The sequence below is a fragment of the Dama dama genome, chromosome 20 (assembly GCF_033118175.1).
Source record: "Dama dama isolate Ldn47 chromosome 20, ASM3311817v1, whole genome shotgun sequence".
In the NCBI taxonomy this organism is placed as follows: domain Eukaryota; kingdom Metazoa; phylum Chordata; class Mammalia; order Artiodactyla; family Cervidae; genus Dama; species Dama dama.
Window position 1 is genome coordinate 9,171,388 of NC_083700.1, and position 20,179 is coordinate 9,191,566.

At 40.2% G+C, this 20,179-nt stretch overlaps 1 protein-coding gene across 3 annotated transcripts in view; it reads right to left on the reverse strand.

Moving 5' to 3' along the window:
* ATF6 (activating transcription factor 6) overlaps positions 1 to 20,179 on the reverse strand; it is a 255,115-nt gene that overhangs the window by 67,776 nt on the left and 167,160 nt on the right. The gene's annotated exons all lie outside the window — the stretch shown is intronic.

A 20,179-nucleotide genomic window follows, 5' to 3' on the forward strand; every position in this document is an offset into this window, starting at 1 on the left:
AGAACTAGTACAGAAAAATTTCACAATTCATATGGAAACTCAAAAGACCCTGGAGAGCCAAAGCAGTCTTGAGAAAGAAGAATGGAGCTGGAGGAATCAACCTTCCTGACTTCAGATTATACTACAAAGCTGCAGACATCAAGACAGTATGGTACTGACCCAAAAACAGAAATATAGACCAAAGGAACAAGATAGGAAGCCCAGAAGTAAACCCAAGCACCTATGGGTACCTTATTTTTGACAAAGGAGCCAAGAATATACAATGGGGCAAAGACAGCCTCTTCAATAAATGGTGCTGGGAAAACTGGACAGATACGTGTAACAGAATGAAATTAGAACACCTCCTAACACCATACACAAAGATAAACTCAAAATGAATTAAAGACCCAAATGTAAGACCAGAAACTATAGAACTCTTAGAGGAAAATATAGGCAGAATATTCGATGACATAAATTAAAGCAAGATCCTCTATGACCCACCTCCTAGAGTAATGGAAATAAAAACAAAAGAAAACAAGTGGGACCTGATTAAACTTAAAAACTTTTGGACAGCAAAGGAAACTATAAGCAAGGTGAAAAGAGGACCATCAGAATGGGATAAAATAATAGCAAATGAAGCAACTGACAAAGGATTTATTTCTAAAATATACAAGCAGCTCATACAACTCAATACCAGAAAAACAAACAACCCAATCAAAAAATGGGGAAAAGACCTAAACAGACATTTCTCCAAAGAAGACATACATATGGCTAACAAACACATGAAAATATGCTCAACATTGCTCATTATTAGAGAAATGCAAATCACACCGGTCAGAATGGCCATCATCAAAAAGTCTACAAACAATAAATCCTGGGGAGGATGTGGAGAAAAGGGAATGCTTCTGCACTGTTGGTGGGAATGTAAATTGATACAGCCACTATGGAAGACAGTATGGAGATTCTTTAAAAAACTAGGAATAAAACCACCATATGATCTAGCAATCCCACTCACAGGCATATAAGGAAACCAAAATTGAAAAAGACACATGTATCCCATTGGTCACTGCAGCACTATTTACAACAGCTAGAACACAGAAGTAATCTAGATGTCCATCGACAAATGAATGGATAGAAAAGTTGTGGTACATATACACAATGGAGTATTACTCAGCCATAAAAAGGAACACATTTGAGTCAGTTCTGATGAGGCAGATGAACCTAGAACTTATTATACAGAGTGAAGTGAGTCAGAAAGAGAAAGATAAACATTGTATTCTAACACATATATACGGAATCTAGAAAAATGGTACTGAAGAATTTATTTACAGGACAGCAGCAGAGAAACAGACATAGAGAATAGACTTATGGACGTGGGGGCGGGGGGAGAGGGTGAGATGTATGGAAAGAGTGAGATGGAAACTAACATTTAAAAAAAAATGAAAGTTTTTATTTGAACCTGACTTTGGGATAATTAACTACAAATCATTTTATGATTCATTCATTCTTAATGCAGTACACATGAATTACTGAGTGACTATCATTAGCCCAGACCAGCCTGTGACACTCAGTTATGTCTGACTCTGCCAGGCTCCTCTGTCCATGGAATTCTCCAGGCAAGAATACTGGAGTGGGTTGCCATGCCCTTCTCTAGGGGATCTTCCTGACCCAGTGATCGAATCCAGGTCTCCCACATTGAGGGGAGATTCTTTACCGTCTGAGCCACCAGGGAAAGACTATCACTACCAGATACTATAGAAAACTGCTAGTTCTGATAACATATCCTGCAGTATACTATAAAGAGTATTGGTCAAGCACTCAGAACAGAGGGCTTTTAATTCTAGCTCTGCCACTAAATAGCTGTATAATCTGGGTCTGTTTCCAGTCCTATAAAATGAGGAGGCCAGACTAGAAAATGTCACAAGATACTGAAGTTATCTAATAGAGTCATCTTCAAATTTCTTTTTTAAAGAAGAGTAATGTTCCACCCCTCTCCCATACTGATCCCAAAAACTGATATATAAAAGAGAGGTTCTGACTGAAGCAAGACCAAGGCCTAGAGCCTTGCCTGCTTAGCCTTCTCTTCTCCCTTTGATGCGGCCAGTGTTAGGCTTTTCTTTTGGTAAGCAACAGAAAGATGCTAAATGAGATGCATAGTTCTTCCCCTTAAAAAGCTTACAGTAAGGGTAAAAAAAAATTATAAATGGATGCCTAGCACAATTATATAATTCTAAATGTAATATTGGGGTTTCCCAGGTGACCCAAGTGAAAGAATTTGCCTGCCAATAAAGGAGACACAAGAGCCATGGGTTTGATTCCTGGGTTAGGAAGATTCTCTGGAAAGGGAAATGGCAACCCATTACAGCATTTCTTGCCTGGAAAATAACATGAACTGAGGAGCCTGGCCAGTTACAGTCCACAGGGTTGCAAAGAATCGGACATGACTGAGTACATACACACAAATGTAATATTGCCAACTTTTGATCATCTATAAATGACCCAGAGCATCTGAGGTTTCTAGTTTCCAAACACACAAATACTGAAGCTGAAGTAAGAATGAACCAAGAGGATTTTGGCTTCAAAAACAGGGAAGAATGAGTGTTTAGGAAAAGGTATATATGTCTTTTGTAGGTATGGAAAAGCTGGTTAAAAATGACTTTGACTTTGATATTAACTACTGCTTTCAATAACTCAGACACTTTTTCTTCCTAGTAAAAACATAGGAATTGTCACAGCAAAAAGGAAAAAGAGAAAAGAGTATACAGTAGTGTTTTTTAAGGGAGCATGGTTAAACTAAGATAGAGCTGAGCCACAGTCTAACTCCTCTTGCTTTCTTTTCTTGTTCCTTCGTTTCATCATTCATTCAACAAACTTGCTCTATGGAAGGACTCATCAAAAAGTAGGATTTGACATAGCTGAGAGTGATAAAAAATTCAATGCAACTTAACTCAATGTGATTATGAAACGTAAGTATCAGCAAAGCTAAGAAAAAAAATCTAGATTGTGAAAAACAAATGGAAATTAATGTACATGAACAGAACTGTACAGTAAACTTTTCCAGTAACTGCTTATGTTTTGTCTAATTCAAGGCAACATCTCCATGAGAACATGTTTAGTTTTAAAAAACAAAAAAAACAGAGGGGAAAAGATGAGTGTGATTGTTCTGTTAAAATTCCAGCACTGCAGCATGGGAAAGTTTTTTTTTTTTTTTTAAGTGCATTGTTAGACACAAAGATCACACGTTTCTGAAAGTAAGATAACATATGATAGCCAAGACAAAACAAAATTTGCTGATCTTCATGCCATAAAAATTATAAATAGCTAAACTCCTATAATTAAAATACTGCTTCAGGATCCCCCAAATTGAATGAGAAAACAAACCAACAAACTTACAAGCCCCAAATTAAGGCTACTGTAAAAATAAACATACTTTGATTCCACTGGTCATGGGTTAAGGTCAGGCTCAGACTTAAATTTGAGTTTCCTGTTAGGATCTAGATGTCATATCAAACATTTTTAAACATGATTTTCAGAACATAATGCCTCCTACTTTCTCTCTTCATTAAATTTCAAACAAAGCAGTTACTTATGCAGCAGAAAACCAAAAAAACACATTATTTGTGAAAAAGAAAAAAATCACATCTTGAACTCATAAAAACTATTAAAGTTAACCTTCCCTACCTCTAATTATTAAAGGCTTGCAAACTGGGAGGAAAACCTATAAAGGGCATGTTTACAGAGAGACCTATAGGTTAGACATGCAGGGAATCAAAGCTGGTACACTACAAACTCTGGGCTTCCCAGGTGGCGCTAGCGGTAAAGAACCCGCCTGTCAATGTAGGAGGTAAAAGAGATGTGGGTTTTATCCCTGGGTTGGGAAGATCCCCTGGAGTAGGAAATGGCAACCCACTCCAATATTCTTGCCTGGAGAACCCCACGGACAGAGTAGCCTGGTGGACTACAGTCCATAGGGTTGCAAAGAGTTGGACATGACTGCAGTAACTTAGCATGCACCCACAAACTCTAACTGTGCCTATTTTATATTAAAAAATACTTTGTACACACACATGCCTACAGCAGTGTAGTTGCTTCATTTAACATTTACTTTCACTTCCTCAAGTTAGATGTTTCTTGCCATAACAGTGAATCTTCAATCATTTGTTCTCTCCAACTATGTTTATCTCATGTTTGATGGCATTTCACTAATCCTATCAGTGACATCTTCAGAAAGAAAGGAATCAGTCAACAAACATTTACTGACTTCTCACCATTCATAAAAAAAAACTTACTGAGCATAGTAACCCACCATGTGCTCAGCACTGTGCTACAGAGGACATTTTCTTTCAAAGAACATATATTCAAGTTTTTCTTAGGCAAAGAATGCTAACTGTGGCGGGAACAGCACTGTGCTCAGTATGTTTTCCTCTTCCTATTCCTTGTCTAGTATCATTTAGCTGGGCACGCAGCTACCCAGAAAAAGGACTATATTCCTGTGCAACTAAGTGAAGGCACACATTCAAGTCCTGGTCAGCGGGCTGTAAGGAGAAACGGCGCATGCAGCTTTGTCAGGGTGGTGATGCTGAAAGGCAAACTTCCTCCTTTTCTGTCTTCTTCCTGCTAGCTAGAATGCAGATGTGACTGCTGGAACTGGGGAACCATCTGGGATCACGATACGGAAATTGCAATCTGAGATTTATGAAGCAGTAAGAAGGAGCAAGGGATCCTAATGGTCAAGGAGATACCAGAAGACCTCCATATGAGAAACAAAATTCTAATTTGTCTAAGTCACTACTATTTTGGATTTTTCTGTCACTTGTACTAAAACAACTCCAATTACTAGTTATATTATAAATTTGTGAAATAATACTAGTGGTACTCAAGAGAAACCTCAATAAGGGTTAAAGTAATCAAAAACAGCTTTACTCTTTAACAGTGTAAAAAAAAAAATCACATTTGTTATCTGGCCTTCTTGATAATATTCCCCTCCTCTTTAAATTATTTATTAAAGAAATTTTCTAGGAAATTCAATCCTGGAAAAGTACAAGTACAATTAGATGAATCTGAACTAAATTCTTTCCTTCTTAGTAAGTCAGTTAATATACTCCAACTGCAAGAAAGGTGAAGTTACTTTAAGTAAAAAAAAGTAGAAAAAAGATGTTGCCATAGAGATAAATTATTTTGTCACAGTCTTTCAAAACCATGTCACTACCTTTAAGATATCTTCAAATGGACTCCTAAAAAGCCTTTATAGGACTGAGATACCAAGGAATATCTTTGGGGAGAAAACTATGTGGACAAATACCATAATCAATGCTTTGTTATTCTCAGAGGAAGTTAGAGAAATACTGGTGGGAAAACACCAAAACGTTTCACTGTCAGAATAAGTTTTCCAATGTTATACAATATTGTGTATGAAAAAATACACTATGTTCATACAGCTTTCCCCATTCCCTCTTCCAAGCAGTTTGTTAGAAAAACAAAATTATTAGTGCATAATACAGCATCCAAAGTTATCTCTTTCTTCTCTCTTTTTTTTTTTTTTAAAGAGCTAAAGCATTGGAGACTAACTTATCAAAAGAACAGGACCACATTTTGCCCAGCTGGAGGGTATGATGGAAAAGCACATTCAAACTAAGGTCCTATCAAGTTTTGTCTAATGTTGATTCTTCATATCTGTCTAGGTAGAAACTGACCTTAAATCAAACTAACTCACTAGGTTAAATGACCCTTCCCACTTCCCCTCTAAAACTTACTGATGGATGTTCCTAACACACTGAACATTCATGACTAGTTGGGTTACTTCTCCAAAACTACTTTTGCTAATTGCATTTGTTACTAATTGTGTAATTTAAGAAACTACTACGTAACTGATAAAACAGTGTGAATAGAGAGCACTGTGGGTGGAGTGCTTCCGAACTGGCGCTAGTGGTAAAGAACCTGCCTGCCAATGCAGGAGAAGAAAGGGACGCAGGTTCAATCCCTGGCTCAGGAAGATCCCCCGAGGGAAGGCACGGCAACTCACTCCAGTGTTCCTGCCTGGAGAATCCCATGGACAGAGGAGCCTGCAGGGCTACAGCCCATAGGGTCGCAAAGAGTCAGACACGACTGAAGAGACTCAGCGTGCACACAGTGAGTAGAGTTTATTGCAAGAAAGACAACATGGAACTTCAGTAGATGTGCACTCAAAAAGAACCAGCCCTACCTCAAAGTTTGGCAAATGAACGCACATTTATATAATTAACTGAAATAAAGTAAAACACACAGACACACACACATATATATCTTAAAAGCAAAAGGTCCCCTGCTTTAACCAGTTCTGTTCATTAACAGATGACCCCTAGTCTCTGCTTCACTAGGGAGCACAGCTCTCCCCATGTTGGGGAACTGACCGTGGCTGCAGTCTCCTGGCAGAAGGGAGCGTGTTTAAACGATTCATTCATCCGGCTTGCGGGGTCTGTTGCCAGGCAGGCTCTTCTCTAGGCGCAGTGTGCCCAGGCTTCTCCCCGCAGCAGCTTCTCTTGCTGCAGGGCACAGGCTCTAGGCTGAGCGGGCTTCAGGAGCTGCAGTGCCTGGGCTCCAGAGCACAGACTTCATAGATGTGGTCTATGTTTTCTTAGTTTCTCTGCGGCATGTGGGATTCTCCCGGGCCAGGGATTGAACAGGTGTCTCCTGCACTGGCAGGCAGATTCTTTACCACTGAGTCACCAGGGAAGCCCAGAAAAGAAGGTATTTAATATCTAACGATGTCTCCGACGGATGAGGGAAAGGCAGGCTGCAACAGGCAGTACCTGTGACACTGAGCAGCTTTCACTTAGATCAACATGTCAAAAAGTCTTGCAAATCAGGTCCATGTTAATAACAATGACCTCTTGATATTTTAAACTTGAACCACGTAAACTGTGTTACAGAGATGGGGGTTGGTTTTCCAACCCAGAAAACTGTTAAAAACAGATGAAAAATAAAAAGAGCATCTATCCACATTTGAAAAATAGCTTTGTATTAAATTTTCTCTAATCTATCAATATGTTCCTATCTTTTGTGTCCTGTATCACTGCCTCATTTACCTTACCAAATATCTTTCAAACCGCCAAACTGAAGGCCAAAGCAGTAATTAAAGTCAGTTTTTCCTAGTTACTTATCAATTCACAACATTCTGAGCTAATGTTAATTTCTAGTAGTTATATTAATTGTTGATCAGGAACCAAATCTGTCCTTTCATTTAAAGCAATTATAAAGCAAAGGCAATTAGGAAATTTGAAATCATTAAACCACACAGACACACATACTGACATATCCTGAAAATAGAATTGCAAAAAAAAAAAAAAATTAGAGGTAGTAAAATTAAGTAGAGTGTAATCATTTAAAAGTCTATTAAAATGTCTATGATGTAGATCTTCCCATCATAGTAATAACATAAGTAAAATACATTACTCATCCCCAAACTACAGTTAATAGAAATAGCTAATATGAATGCAGTATTTGTGCCACTAATATTTGCAATAAAACTACAGACCAATAAAAGGAAATGTAAAGTTTGCATCTGCACCATTAGCACACATGTCAGCCAGAGGAAAAATAAATCAAAACTATTAGAGCACAAAAGATGGCTCAAAAGTGAGCCAAGGTTTACATTTTGACAAGAGGAAAATTTTGACAGTAAATTCAAATCTGATATAGTGCAGGCAAGGTCACCAAAGAAAAAGTTAGTTTGAAATCCTAATAAGTACAAACTCAAGTATTGCCACAAGCAATGGTTCTCATATCAAACTCTACAGGAAGCCCCCCAAACTCCCCAACTGATGCTGAACTCCTTTTTTTTTCTTAATTTTTTAATTGAAGGATAATTACAATAGTGTTGGTTTATGCCATACATCAACCTGGATCAGCCATAGGTATACATATGTCCCCTCCTTTGTGAGCCTCCCTCCCACCTCCCATCCCATCCCACCCCTCTAGGTAGTCACAGAGCCGGGGTTAGGTTCCGTGAGCCACACTACATACTCCCACTGGCTATCTATTCTACATATGTTAGCGTACATGTTCCCATGCTACCATCTCCATTCTTCCCCCTCTCGCCTTCCTTTCCCCCCTCATGTCCATAAGTCTGTTCTCTACATCTGCATCTCCACTTGCTCTGCAAATAGGTTCATCAGTACCATTTTTCTAAATTCCATATATGGGCATTAATACATGATATTTATTTTTTCTAACTTATTTCACTCTGTAGATTAGGCTCTACGCTGAACTCTTTTATTCACACAAAAAGGGCATGATTGAACCATACAAAACTGTCATTTTTATGGTGAGTCAAATCTCAGTAATTTCATAAGGGTCAACCTCATAATTTGGTGAGGAGCCTTGAGAGTCCCTAGGACAGTAAGAAGATCAAACCAGTCAATCATAAAGGAAATCAACCCTGAATATTCATTGGAAGGACTGTTGCTGAAGCTGAAGTTCCAGTACTTAGACCACCTGATGCGAACAGCCAACTCATCGGAAAAGACCCTGATGCTGGGAAAGACGGAGGGCAAAAGAAGGGAACAGAGGAAGAAATAGTTGGATGGCATCACTGACTCAATGGACAAGAATTTGCGCAAACTCTGGGATATACTGAAGGACAGGGAAGACTGGTGTGCTACATGGGGTCATGAAGAGTCAGACATGACTTAGCAACTGAACAACAACACAGTTACATATGCCTCTCTTTTTCAAATCCAGAATTAGTTTTGAGTTTCACAGTCAAAATGATTCCTTGTAAATTTTCCCAAGAATAAGACAGCAACCTCCCAATCATTCTTCTCTCTTGATGAGAGCTTCAGGGAAAGTGTTTCTAAACCAGGGTGGGATTGTTTTCCCTAAAGAAAGCTCTTAGACAAAATGCTGGTTACATGCCTTGAATAGGTAGAGTGCTAGGAAGTCTCTGATCTTATTCTTCCTGTTTCTTCTTCTTATATTTCCTATTTCCTATCTGAGCTCATCAAACTTCAAAACTTTTTCAGCTATAATACAGAGCTTTTTCAAAGGTGGACCATGTGTGATTTAGGAAAATACATTACGATTCCTGAAACTTGTTATCAATCATCATTTGTTGTGTGCTGAGAGTGTAGCAATCACAAAAATGTCTTATTAAGGAGAAAGATCAAACACTAAACGTATAGAGTTTAACCACATGAGAGTTTGTCAGACATAATGTTTACAAGATGTCTTATTTTAAAAATTGACTTTACTCAGGACTACTGGCAGGAAGTGAATATCCTGAGAATTAAATTGCAAACTACAGATATGCTACCAAAGCAAAGGACAGGGATGGGACGGAGGAAGGGTTTGTGTCTACAGAAAATTGAATCAAGTTTTCTGAAAAAAGAGATTAATTAGTAAACACTTCAAGCAAAAAGTTAAATATTGGTATCTAAGAGAATTACTTTATTTTTTCGTGGGAAAAATGTTGGGTCGAGACCAAAATTTTTTTTAAAAGTTCTAGGCAGAGGCTCTAGAAATGAGGTAAACTTGTACAAGAGTGGAACAGGGGATTAACTCAAATGGTAGAGCGCTCACTTAGCATGTGAGAGGTAGCGGGATTGATGCCCTCATTCCCCAGTTTGGGGCTTCCCTGATAGCTCAGTTGGTAAAGAATCTGCCTGCAATGCAGGAGACCCCGGTTCGATTCCTAGGTCAGGAAGATCCACCGGGGCTACCCACTCCAGTATTTTTGGGCTTCCCTTGTGGCTCAACTGGTAAAGAATCCACCCACAATGCAGGAGACCTGGGTTTGATCCACAGTTGGGAAGACTTCCTGGAGAAGGGAAAGGCTATCCAGTCCAGTACTCTGGCCTGGAGAATTCCATGGACTGTATAGTCCATGGGGTTGCAAAGAGTTGGACACGACTGAGTGGCTTTCACTTTCACTTGTACAAGAGTAGTCTCGAATGCCCTGTGTGTGTAAACAGGGGACGGGAACATGGCGGGGGGGGGGGGTATGATTCTAGCTGATTCCTTCATATCTATGACTCTACAACTTTCTGCGATGGAAGAAGAGGAGTCCTACTTAATTTATGTTTCTAAAGGTATCTCTCCTGGAATGATTCTCAGTGTCTGGATATTTCCACACTCTTCACTACAGATCTTGGTCCTTTTCTTTCCAAAGCAAATTTGATCTTGGTTTCACGCAAAGAAATAGGAGGGGCTGTAAAACATCCATAAAGTACATCTTAGGAAAGACGACTTGACAAGGCAAACTACAAAGTGGGCAGTGACACTGCTGTCTAGGTTTACTCCGCTCCACCTCACAGTGGAGAACCACTGCCCACAGCTGAATGAAAGAAACTGAGGCTGACAGGCACTTACAGCTGATCTAAAGTCCTGAGCATAGAAACCAAAGCTCTTCTGTGATTTGGTCCCCACTGATTTTGGTCTTTCTATTGTGATCTCTCATTATTCTTTTTCACTAACACTGGTGTCAACTGTCATAGATATTCTCTATAAATTCAACCAAGGAAGGAATACACTCTGATATTTCACTTTTTTTAATTTAAAAAACTGGCGAGAGAGAAATAACAGAAGTATTCAGAGCTTCTACTCCTATCTCTGTGCTGCTTCTAAGGATTTTTTTGTTTTTAGCACTGCTGATAGTGTGTGTGGGAGGGGTGAGGTTATAGGTGGAGAGGAGAGTTGGAAGAAGCTACATTGGCTTACATGTTTTTAAAAGTATTAGTTTAGCAGGGGGGGAGAAGTCTGGAAGTTGGGAGGATAGAAAGGAATTGAGTAAAGAGGGCTAGCCTGAGCTGTGAGCTTTGTGTGACAGAAGAGAGACTAAGGCAGTGACTGTGTGTTGGGGGCAGGGCGTGGTGGTTGGAGGGAAGAGGATGTTTTCCTGTCTATTAATATTTCCTTTCCAGTTTTTTCAAGAGACTCCATTAAAAGGCTACATTACTTATCAAGTTTTTGAACTTTTGGATTTGCACTTCTTTCGGATGTGTCACTATGCCAAAATTAGTCTTTTAAAAGGGTAAGAAAAAAAAAAGTCTAGTTTTATTTGAATTACATAGATAGAGGGTCTTTTCTTCTGTGGGTAGACTTCATAATGGTCTTCTGGCAAGGAAACACATTTAAAAATCAAGTTAAATCCTAGTACCAAAAAAAAAAAAAAAGTTCCTCACAGGCCTAGTCATTTGAAGAATTTGGGCAGCTACTATCTGTACAACATGTGCCTTCCTCTGCTTCCCTCCACTGTTATTCTCCTACCCCAGCCAACCCCTGGCCTGGCCCAGCCACTCAGCTTCCCCTGTGGCCCAAAGCACTTTCCCCCACCCCAGCCTCAACCCAATTTTCTCTTCTGCAAAGTGGTTATTTTTCTCCCTCCCCCTCCAAAGGGTCACAGCTGCTCCTCACATCCATTCAGGTCTAGCCAAGACTAATCTCATTCCTAGACATGTGCTCCTACTACCAGGTTCAATAACGTTGCCTCCATTTAGCTTGCCCAGGCTGCCATCATGAATCCCAGGGTAGGGTATGGGGGCCCAGATATCTGGAGAGAGAGGACACCGAAGGGCCTATACTATAAGGTACAAAGCAGGAGAGATTAGAGTCAAGTTTTTAATTTAATACTCTTGATATTTAATATTGATAAGGCAAGCCATAGATTACATTCCTAAGCTTAATAAGTATTTTTCATTTTAGTCATACGAATTTCAAATTAGTTTCCCTAAGTCTTTAAGACTTGGCACTTAGTTTTTACAGTACTAGCTGGTGATTATGGCTGTCCTGCATCCCAAAAGCTTTTCTATTTGTTGATATTACCACTGAGTGGGTTTTTGTGCAGAAAATATCTTCAGCTACAGAAACCTGAAGCAAGGAGACGAAGCCTCTCTCCCAGCTCTTTGGCAACTAGGGCATGGCCATGTGACATAAGCTTGGCCAATCAGATACTCCTGTTAAATCTGAAAGAGTCAGAGACATACAGATTGTTCACAGCAGTGAAGAGCCTGCCACTGACAGTGGTGCTAGCAATCTGTGGGGTGTCCTAACCCAGCTTCGTGAGCTGAGACAATGGCTGTGTTCTTTGCTGTGTGGCTTCCTTTGGTTCCCACCACATTCTAAGCTGAATTCTCCAGCCTTCCATGGTATCTGTGAACTACCAAATAGACTTCCAATAAATTCCTTTTCTGCTTAATGTCAGTAGTTTCTGCTTTAAGTTACAGTAGGTTTCTGTTGTTTACAATCAAGAAACACTGCTAGGACAGAGCTGTAATTCCACTTCTGACATATTTGACATTGCCATTTAATGTCTGACCTAACATTTTTCAAAAACATTAACTAAATTAATAATGGCATTATTTTAGATAGGTAAACTACAATAGAGCCATAAATCAATGGGCTTCCTCATCTCCCATTTGATGCCCAAAGTAATGAAAACTGTCACTACCATCCTACTGAAACTCTCCTCAAAAAAATACATTCTAATTGTCAAAGCCACTTGCTTTTATCGAGTCCTCACACTAGATTTCTCTCTGCAGCATTTGACATGCAACTTTCCCTCCTCAAATTCTCTTAGTTCTCATTTCCCTCCAATGTTATTGTTGTTACCTTCTCTTCCACCACATTCCACATTAACAATTGGTGTTTCTTAGTGGTGAATCTTTTTTCAACCCATATTATTACTTGGCATTCTCATCTAACCCATGACTTAAAGTATATGTCTGACTCAAACCTCCCAAACATTAACTGAAGATCCATATTTACAATTTTTCACTAAACATCTCCACTGGAATATCTATAACAGTATTCTTAAACTAAAATTTATCTTTTCCTGGGTTTTCTACTTTTGTTAACTCATCAATTTCTATCTAGTTATCCAAACAGAAATCTAAAACCATCTTGGACTCCTTTGTTTCTCTTACCTTCAGCACAAAATATGCCCCCTTTTCATTCCCAAGCTTAAGTCCACATTAGCTCCTCTCATATACTTCTACTTATCCTGCTTATTTAACTTATATGCAGAGTACATCATGAAAAATGTCAGGCTGGATGAAGCTCAAGATGAAATCAAGATTGCTGGGAGAAATATCAATAACCTCAGATATGCAGATAACACCACCCTTATGGCAGAAAGCAAACAGGAACTAAAGAGCCTCTTGATGAAGGTGAAAGAGGAGAGTGAAAAAGCTGTCTTAAAGCTCAACAGTCAAAAAACTAAGATAATGGCATCCGTTCCTATCACTTCATGACAAATAGATGGGGAAACAATGGAAATAGTGAAAGACTATTTTCTGGGGCTCCAAAATCACCTCAGCTGGTGACTGCAGCCATGAAACTAAAAGACGCTTGCTCCTTGGAAGAAAAGCTATGACAAACCTAGAAAGCATATTAAAAAGCAGAAACAGTACTTTGGCAACAAAGGTCCATGGAGTCAAAGCTATGGTTTTTCCAGTAGTCATATATAGACGTGAGAGTTGGACCATAAAGAAGATGGGGGCGCCAAAAAATTGATATGTTTGAACTGTGGTGTTGGGGAAGACTTTTCAGAGTCCCTTGGACTGCAAGGAGATCAAACCAGTCCATTCTAAAGGAAATCAGTCCTGAATATTCATTGGAAGGACTAATGCTGAAGGTGAAGCTCCAATACTTTGGCCACCTGATGCAAAGAGCTGACTTGTTGGAAAAGACTCTGATGCTGGGAAAGATGTAGGAGGACAAGGGGATGACAGAGGATGAGACAGTTGGATGGTGTCATCGACTCAATGGATATGAGTTTAAGTAAGTTCTGGAAGATGGTGAAGGACAGGGAAGCCTGGTGTGCTATAGTCAAAGAGGTCTCAAATAGTCAGATATGACTTAGCTACTGAACAACAATATCCTCAGAATATCTTTTTTTAATCTTAATCTCTTGCCAACAATTAAATGCACTCTTTTCCTAGTACATCTTAAATACCACCAAAACAAATACTATTACTGATCTATATTCATAATATGATGAGATATACTACCAGGATGTATGAGGATGAGCTGGTTGGATGCCATCATCGACAAAATAGACATGTGTTTGAGCAAACTCTAGGAAATGCTGAAGGACAGTGAAGCCTGGCATGCTGCAGTCCATGGGGTTGCAAAGAGTCAGATATCACTTAGCGACTAATAACAACAACAACATTATTAGGAATGAAAGGAATTACGGCTGGTCACTACAAAGATGACTTCAAAGAGCTAAAAATGTTTGGAATTTTTGTATCCACAGCACTAGAATAAATTGGGCAAATAATAGAAACTAACTGAAACTTAAAAAAAGTAAGTGAGTCAATCTTTTCTATTATTGTTAAAGGGACTCAAGTCAACAGAACATGAAATATACTCATTTAAAGAAGACTTATCTGTCTAGAGATGTTATAATGTTTCTTTACAAACTTCCTTAACTGTAAAGATGACAGAAATGAAACAAAGGAAAACACACATGCATAGAACAGAGAAAGGAGAAAGTTTAGATCACCCAAACAGAAAATATGTTCTTCACCAGAAACCGTAAAATGAGGAATACAACTGGAGAAGACCACATTAAATCGAAAATCACTTACGTTTCTCATCAGAGTTCAGCTACTAAACAGATGCCCCTAAGAAGCAGAAGCTACTATTTTAAGATACTGCCTAACCCTTACCTATGGAAACACTCAAAGCAATGTAATAAGAATCTAAGCTGTAGTTCACTCTCTAATGTGAGGTCTGCTGCTGCTGCTGCTAAGTCGCTTCAGTCGTGTCCGACTCTGTGCGACCCCACAGACGGCAGCCCACCAGGCTCCACCGTCCCTGGGATTCTCCAGGCAAGAACACTGGAGTGGGTTGCCATTTCCTTCTCCAATGCATGAAAGTGAAAACTGAAAGTGAAGTCGCTCAGTCGTGTCCGACTCTTCGCGACCCCAAGGACTGCAGCCTACCAGGCTCCTCTGCCCATGGGACTTTCCAGGCAAGAATACTGGAGTGGGTTGCCATTGCCTTATCCAATGTGAGGTCTGCACAAGTGCTAATATGGTGAAGCACTAGAGGAAGTAAGATGTGCTGAGCCCAGACCTGGAATATCAGGTCACATACAAGAGTGTACCTCATGAAAGTGAAAGTTGCTCAGTCATGTCCGACTCTTTGTGACCCCATGGAGTACACAGTGCATAAGACTTCTCCAGGCCAGAATACTGGAGTGGGTAGCTGTTCCCTTCTCCAGGAGATCTTCCCAACCCAGGGATCAAACCCAGGTTTCCCACATTGCAGGCAGATTCTTTACCATCTGAGCCACCAAGGAAGCCCAAGAATACTGGAGTGGATAGCCTATCCCTTCTCCAGGGGATCTTCCCGATCCAGGAATGGAAATAGGATCTCCTGCATCACAGGTGGATTCTTTACCAACTGAGCTACCTCATAATTAGACTGAATAGATGGGAGACCTTAGGCAAGATACCATACAAAGATAATGTTCCTCATTCTAATAGAAGGGGTTTTTTTGGGCGGGGGAGGGAGATTTTTTTTCTCTGAGTTTTGAATCTTTTCTCTTACAACAAGCAAAGATTTTTATTAGGAAGTATGACAACAGATATGCTCTTTAGGCTAATCAAATGGTTGTGAGCTCTAACATTCACAGATCATGAAAAATCATCAGCTAATACAGAACTCAAAAGATGAGCAGAATGACAATCTGAAATGGCTGATTGAAGTATCAGGCTAATTATAAATAGGAGCCATTAATCAAAAAGGAAAATAAAAATTTAACAATTAGGAAAACAATAGATACTATTAAAAAAAAACACACCAAGGCGAGTGTCTCAGAAGTGAATATTAAATGATAAAGGAGGGAAAAGTGACTCAGTCGATTAACCCAACCCCTTTCTTTGTGTCAACATACAGTTATTAAGCAAAGATACCAAACTGCAGCTTTCTAAAATACTAAAAAAAAATCCAAAGCAATCTAAAATTTCCCTTTTCTATTTCACAATTCTTGCTATATATGGAACATTCAAATGAATATATATAGAATACATACTTAACTGAGGTGATGTGTGCTAAGTTGCTTCAGAACTGTCCGACTCTTTGTGGGACTATAGCCCGCCAGGCTTCTCTGTTTATGGGATTCTCCAGGCAGGAATACTGGAGTGGGTTGCCATGCCCTCTACCAGGGGATCTTTGCAAACCAGAAACAGAACTCACATCTCTTATGTCTCCTGTATTGGCATGTAGGTTCTTTACCACCAGCACCATCTGGGAACCCCACATTCTTTCAAGTATACTTAACTTGGCAGTGAGGATCCCTGTGTCTGTATTGCTCTTAATCTTTATTATTCAGTGCTGGGAATACCTTTCTATTTACATGACTCAGCTCATACTTTCTTTGTCTTTGAAGACTTTATGATCATCCCCTTCCTGACTCCACAAATCTCACGTCTCAAGTCTCATGTGGGAGATATTCTTAAAGGTCTGCTATTACATGCAAAAAGCCAACCAAAATATGACAGAAATTACACTAGGCAAAAGCATGGAGCCATAAGGCAGAAAGAGACCTCAGAGATTTTATAGCCTGTGCCCTCATTTGAAAAAACTGAGGCCCAGCTGGGATTTAGACCAAGCTCTGTCAATAACAATTTTATTTCAGTATACCAAACAATTGTTTGTTTGTGTGATATACTGAATAAATCAAAAGTTTTTAAAATCATCAAGAAAAATGACATTGAGACCTCCAAATTAGGAAATACAACTCATTCTAGAAAGGCAGTTTATCAAATTGCTAAGAATGCTCATTCTGCTCGTACCCAGATAGGTTTCTGGGATGTCCCTAAATAAAAGGAAATCAACATTCACCAGAGACTTAACAAACATAATTATCAAACAAATCATATTTGTCTATAACATAAAACTTCCAATTTCTCTTTTGTGTACTTCTGGTCTGTCTTTGGTGTATGTTCAGGAAGCATACGCTACCTTTAACATAACTCTAAATCATATAATATCAGGATGATAAATACACTGGAGAAAAATTGTCATCTGAGATAATCTTCATAGCTTCAAACCTATATGAATGATAGATAATTATACGAACGTTAAGAAGTAGGGATGGGCCAAGATGGCGGAGGAGTAGGACGGGGAGACCACTTTCTCCCCTACAAATTCATCAAAAGAATAACTGAACGCAGAGCAAACTTCGCAAAACAACTTCTGATCGCTAGCTGAGGTCATCAGGCGCCCAGAAAAGCAGCCCATTGTCTTCCAAAGGAGGTAGGACAAAATATAAAAGATAAAACGTGAGACAAAAGAGCTAAGGACGGAGATCCGTCCCGGCAAGTCTTAGGCAGCATTGCTTGGGGTAGGGTCCGGGCCTGAGTGCCCTGAGGACAATCGGAGGGAGCTTCTGTGAGTTGCCAACTTGAACTGTGGGAGACCAAGAGAGGGAGAGTAAATTAACCGGCCCGAACACACCACCAGCCGTTCGCAGAACAAAGAGACCGAGAAAGTCCAGAGAAGAGCTCGCAGGCTGCGGACCGGCCCAGCCCCGCCGGAGGCAGAAGGCAGGGGGGAGGGGAAGGTCGCGGCGAGACACAGGGCGCAGGCACCCGACCGCGCGGTGGGGACTGGGGCTGGGGACGCGGAGGGCAGAAGGCGCGCGCACCCGACTGGCGCCAGCGGAAACTGAGACTGGGTCCGCGGAAGGGAGGGGGCGCGCCACACCTGGGGAGAGTGCGCCCACCAAGCCCCTGGCTGCCTGGACCGCTCTGACGGGGAAGGCACTGAGAGAAGGCGCAGCTTTTCCTTCCGCGCTTTTGTGGAACACCCGAGGGCTGGAACCTCGCGCAGCCCGGGGCGCGCTCCATATAGAACAGCCGGGAGCCTGAGCGGCGCAGACGGAGAAAGCAGCGTCAGCCCCTCCCCGCAGCGCCAGCCCCTCCCCGCAGAGCGACGGAACTAGCTACCTGAATGAGTCCACCTCCGCCCGCCTGTGTCAGGGCGGAAATGAGGCTCTGAAGAGACCGGCAAACAGAAGCCAAATAAACAAAGGGAACGGCTTCAGAAGGGACTGGTGCAACAGATTAAAATCCCTCTAGAAAACACTGACTACACCGGAAGGGGCCTGTAGATATCGAGAAGCGTAAGCTGGAACGAGGAGCTATCTGAAACTGAGCCGAACCCACACTGACCACAACAGCTCCAGAGAAACTCCTAGATATAATTTTACTTTTTTCTTTTTTTTTTCCTCTTCTTTTTTTTCTTTTTTCTCTTTTATTTTCCTTTAAAATCCCCTATTACTCCCCCATTACTCCTTAACTTTCATTTCCATAGATTTTTACGATTTTTTTTAATTAGGGAAAAAAAATTTTTTTTCTCTTTTTTTTCTTTCCTTTTTCTCTTCTATTTTCTATTTTTCTTTTTCTCTTATTTCTTTTAAAGTCCTCTAGTACTCCTCTACTACTCCTTAATTTTCATTTTCAATACACTATAACCTTACAAAAAAAAAAAAGAAGAGAAGCCCTATTTTTAAATCGAAGATTATTCTCTCACAATCTTGACTCTCCATTTTCTACCTCAGAACACCTCTACTTCCTCCTTTCCCCTTCTCTTCCCAATCCAATTCTGTGAATCTTTGTAGGTGACTGGGCTACGGAGAACACTCTGGGAACAGACAGCTGCATAGATCTGTCTCTCTCCTCTTGAGTCCCCTTTTTTTCTCCTCCTGCTCATCTCTATCTCCCTCCTCCCTCTCCTCTTCTTCATGTAACTCTATGAACCTCTCTGGGTGTCCCTAATTGGGGAGAATCTTTTAGCCATTAACCTAGAAGTTTTCTTATCAGGGCTGTATAGTTGGAGAAGTCCTGAGACTACAGGAAGAATAAAACTGAAATCCAGAGGCAGGAGACTTAAGCCCAAAACCTGAAAACACCAGAAAACTCCTGACTACATGGAACTTTAAGTAATAAGTGACTGTCCAAAAGCCTTCATACCTACACTGAAACCAACCACCACCCAAGAGCCAATAAGTTTTAGAGCAAGACATACCACGCAAATTCTCCAGCAATGCAGGAACATAGCCCTGAACATCAACATACAGGCTGCCCAAGGTCACACCTAACACATAGACCCATCTCAAAACTCATTACTGGGCACTCCATTGCTCTCCAAAGAGAAGAAATCAAGTTCCACGCACCAGAACACTGACGCAAGCTTCCCTAACCAGGAAACCTTGACAACCCAATCGTCTAACCCCACCCACTGGGTTAATCCTCCACAATAAAAAGGAACCACAGACCTCCAGAATACAGAAAGCCCACTCCAGATACAGCAATCTAAACAAGATGAAAAGGCAAAGAAATACCCAACAGGTAAAAGAACATGAAAAATGCCCACCAAGTCAAACAAAAGAGGAGGAGATAGGGAATCTATCTGAAAAAGAATTTAGAATAATGATAATAAAAATGATCCAAAATCTTGAAAACAAAATGGAGTTACAGATAAATAGCCTGGAAACAAAGATTGAAAAGATTCAAGAAATGTTTAATAAAGACCTAGAAGAAATAAAAAAGAGCCAATTAAAAATAAATAATGCAATGAATGAGATCAAAAACAGTTTGGAGGGAACCAAGAGTAGAATAACGGAGGCAGAAGATAGGATAAGTGAGGTAGAAGATAAAATGGTGGAAATAAATGAAGCAGAGAGGAGAAAAGAAAAAAGGATCAAAAGAAATGAGGACAACCTCAGGGACCACTGGGACAATGTGAAATGCCCCAACATTCGTATCATAGGAGTTCCAGAAGAAGAAGACAAAAAGAAAGGCCATGAGAAAATACTCGAGGAGATAATAGCTGAAAACTTCCCTAAAATGGGGAAGGAAATAGCCACCCAAGTCCAAGAAACCCAGAGAGTCCCAAACAGGATAAACCCAAGGCGAAACACCCCAAGACACATATTAATCAAATTAACAAAGATCAAACACAAAGAACAAATATTAAAAGCAGCAAGGGAAAAACAACAAATAACACACAAAGGGATTCCCATAAGGATAACAGCTGATCTATCAATAGAAACCCTCCAGGCCAGAAGGGAATGGCAGGACGTTCTGAAAGTAATGAAAGAGAATAACCTACAACCTAGATTACTGTATCCGGCAAGGATCTCATTCAGATATGAAGGAGAATTCAAAAGCTTTACAGATAAGCAAAAGCTGAGAGAATTCAGCACCACCAA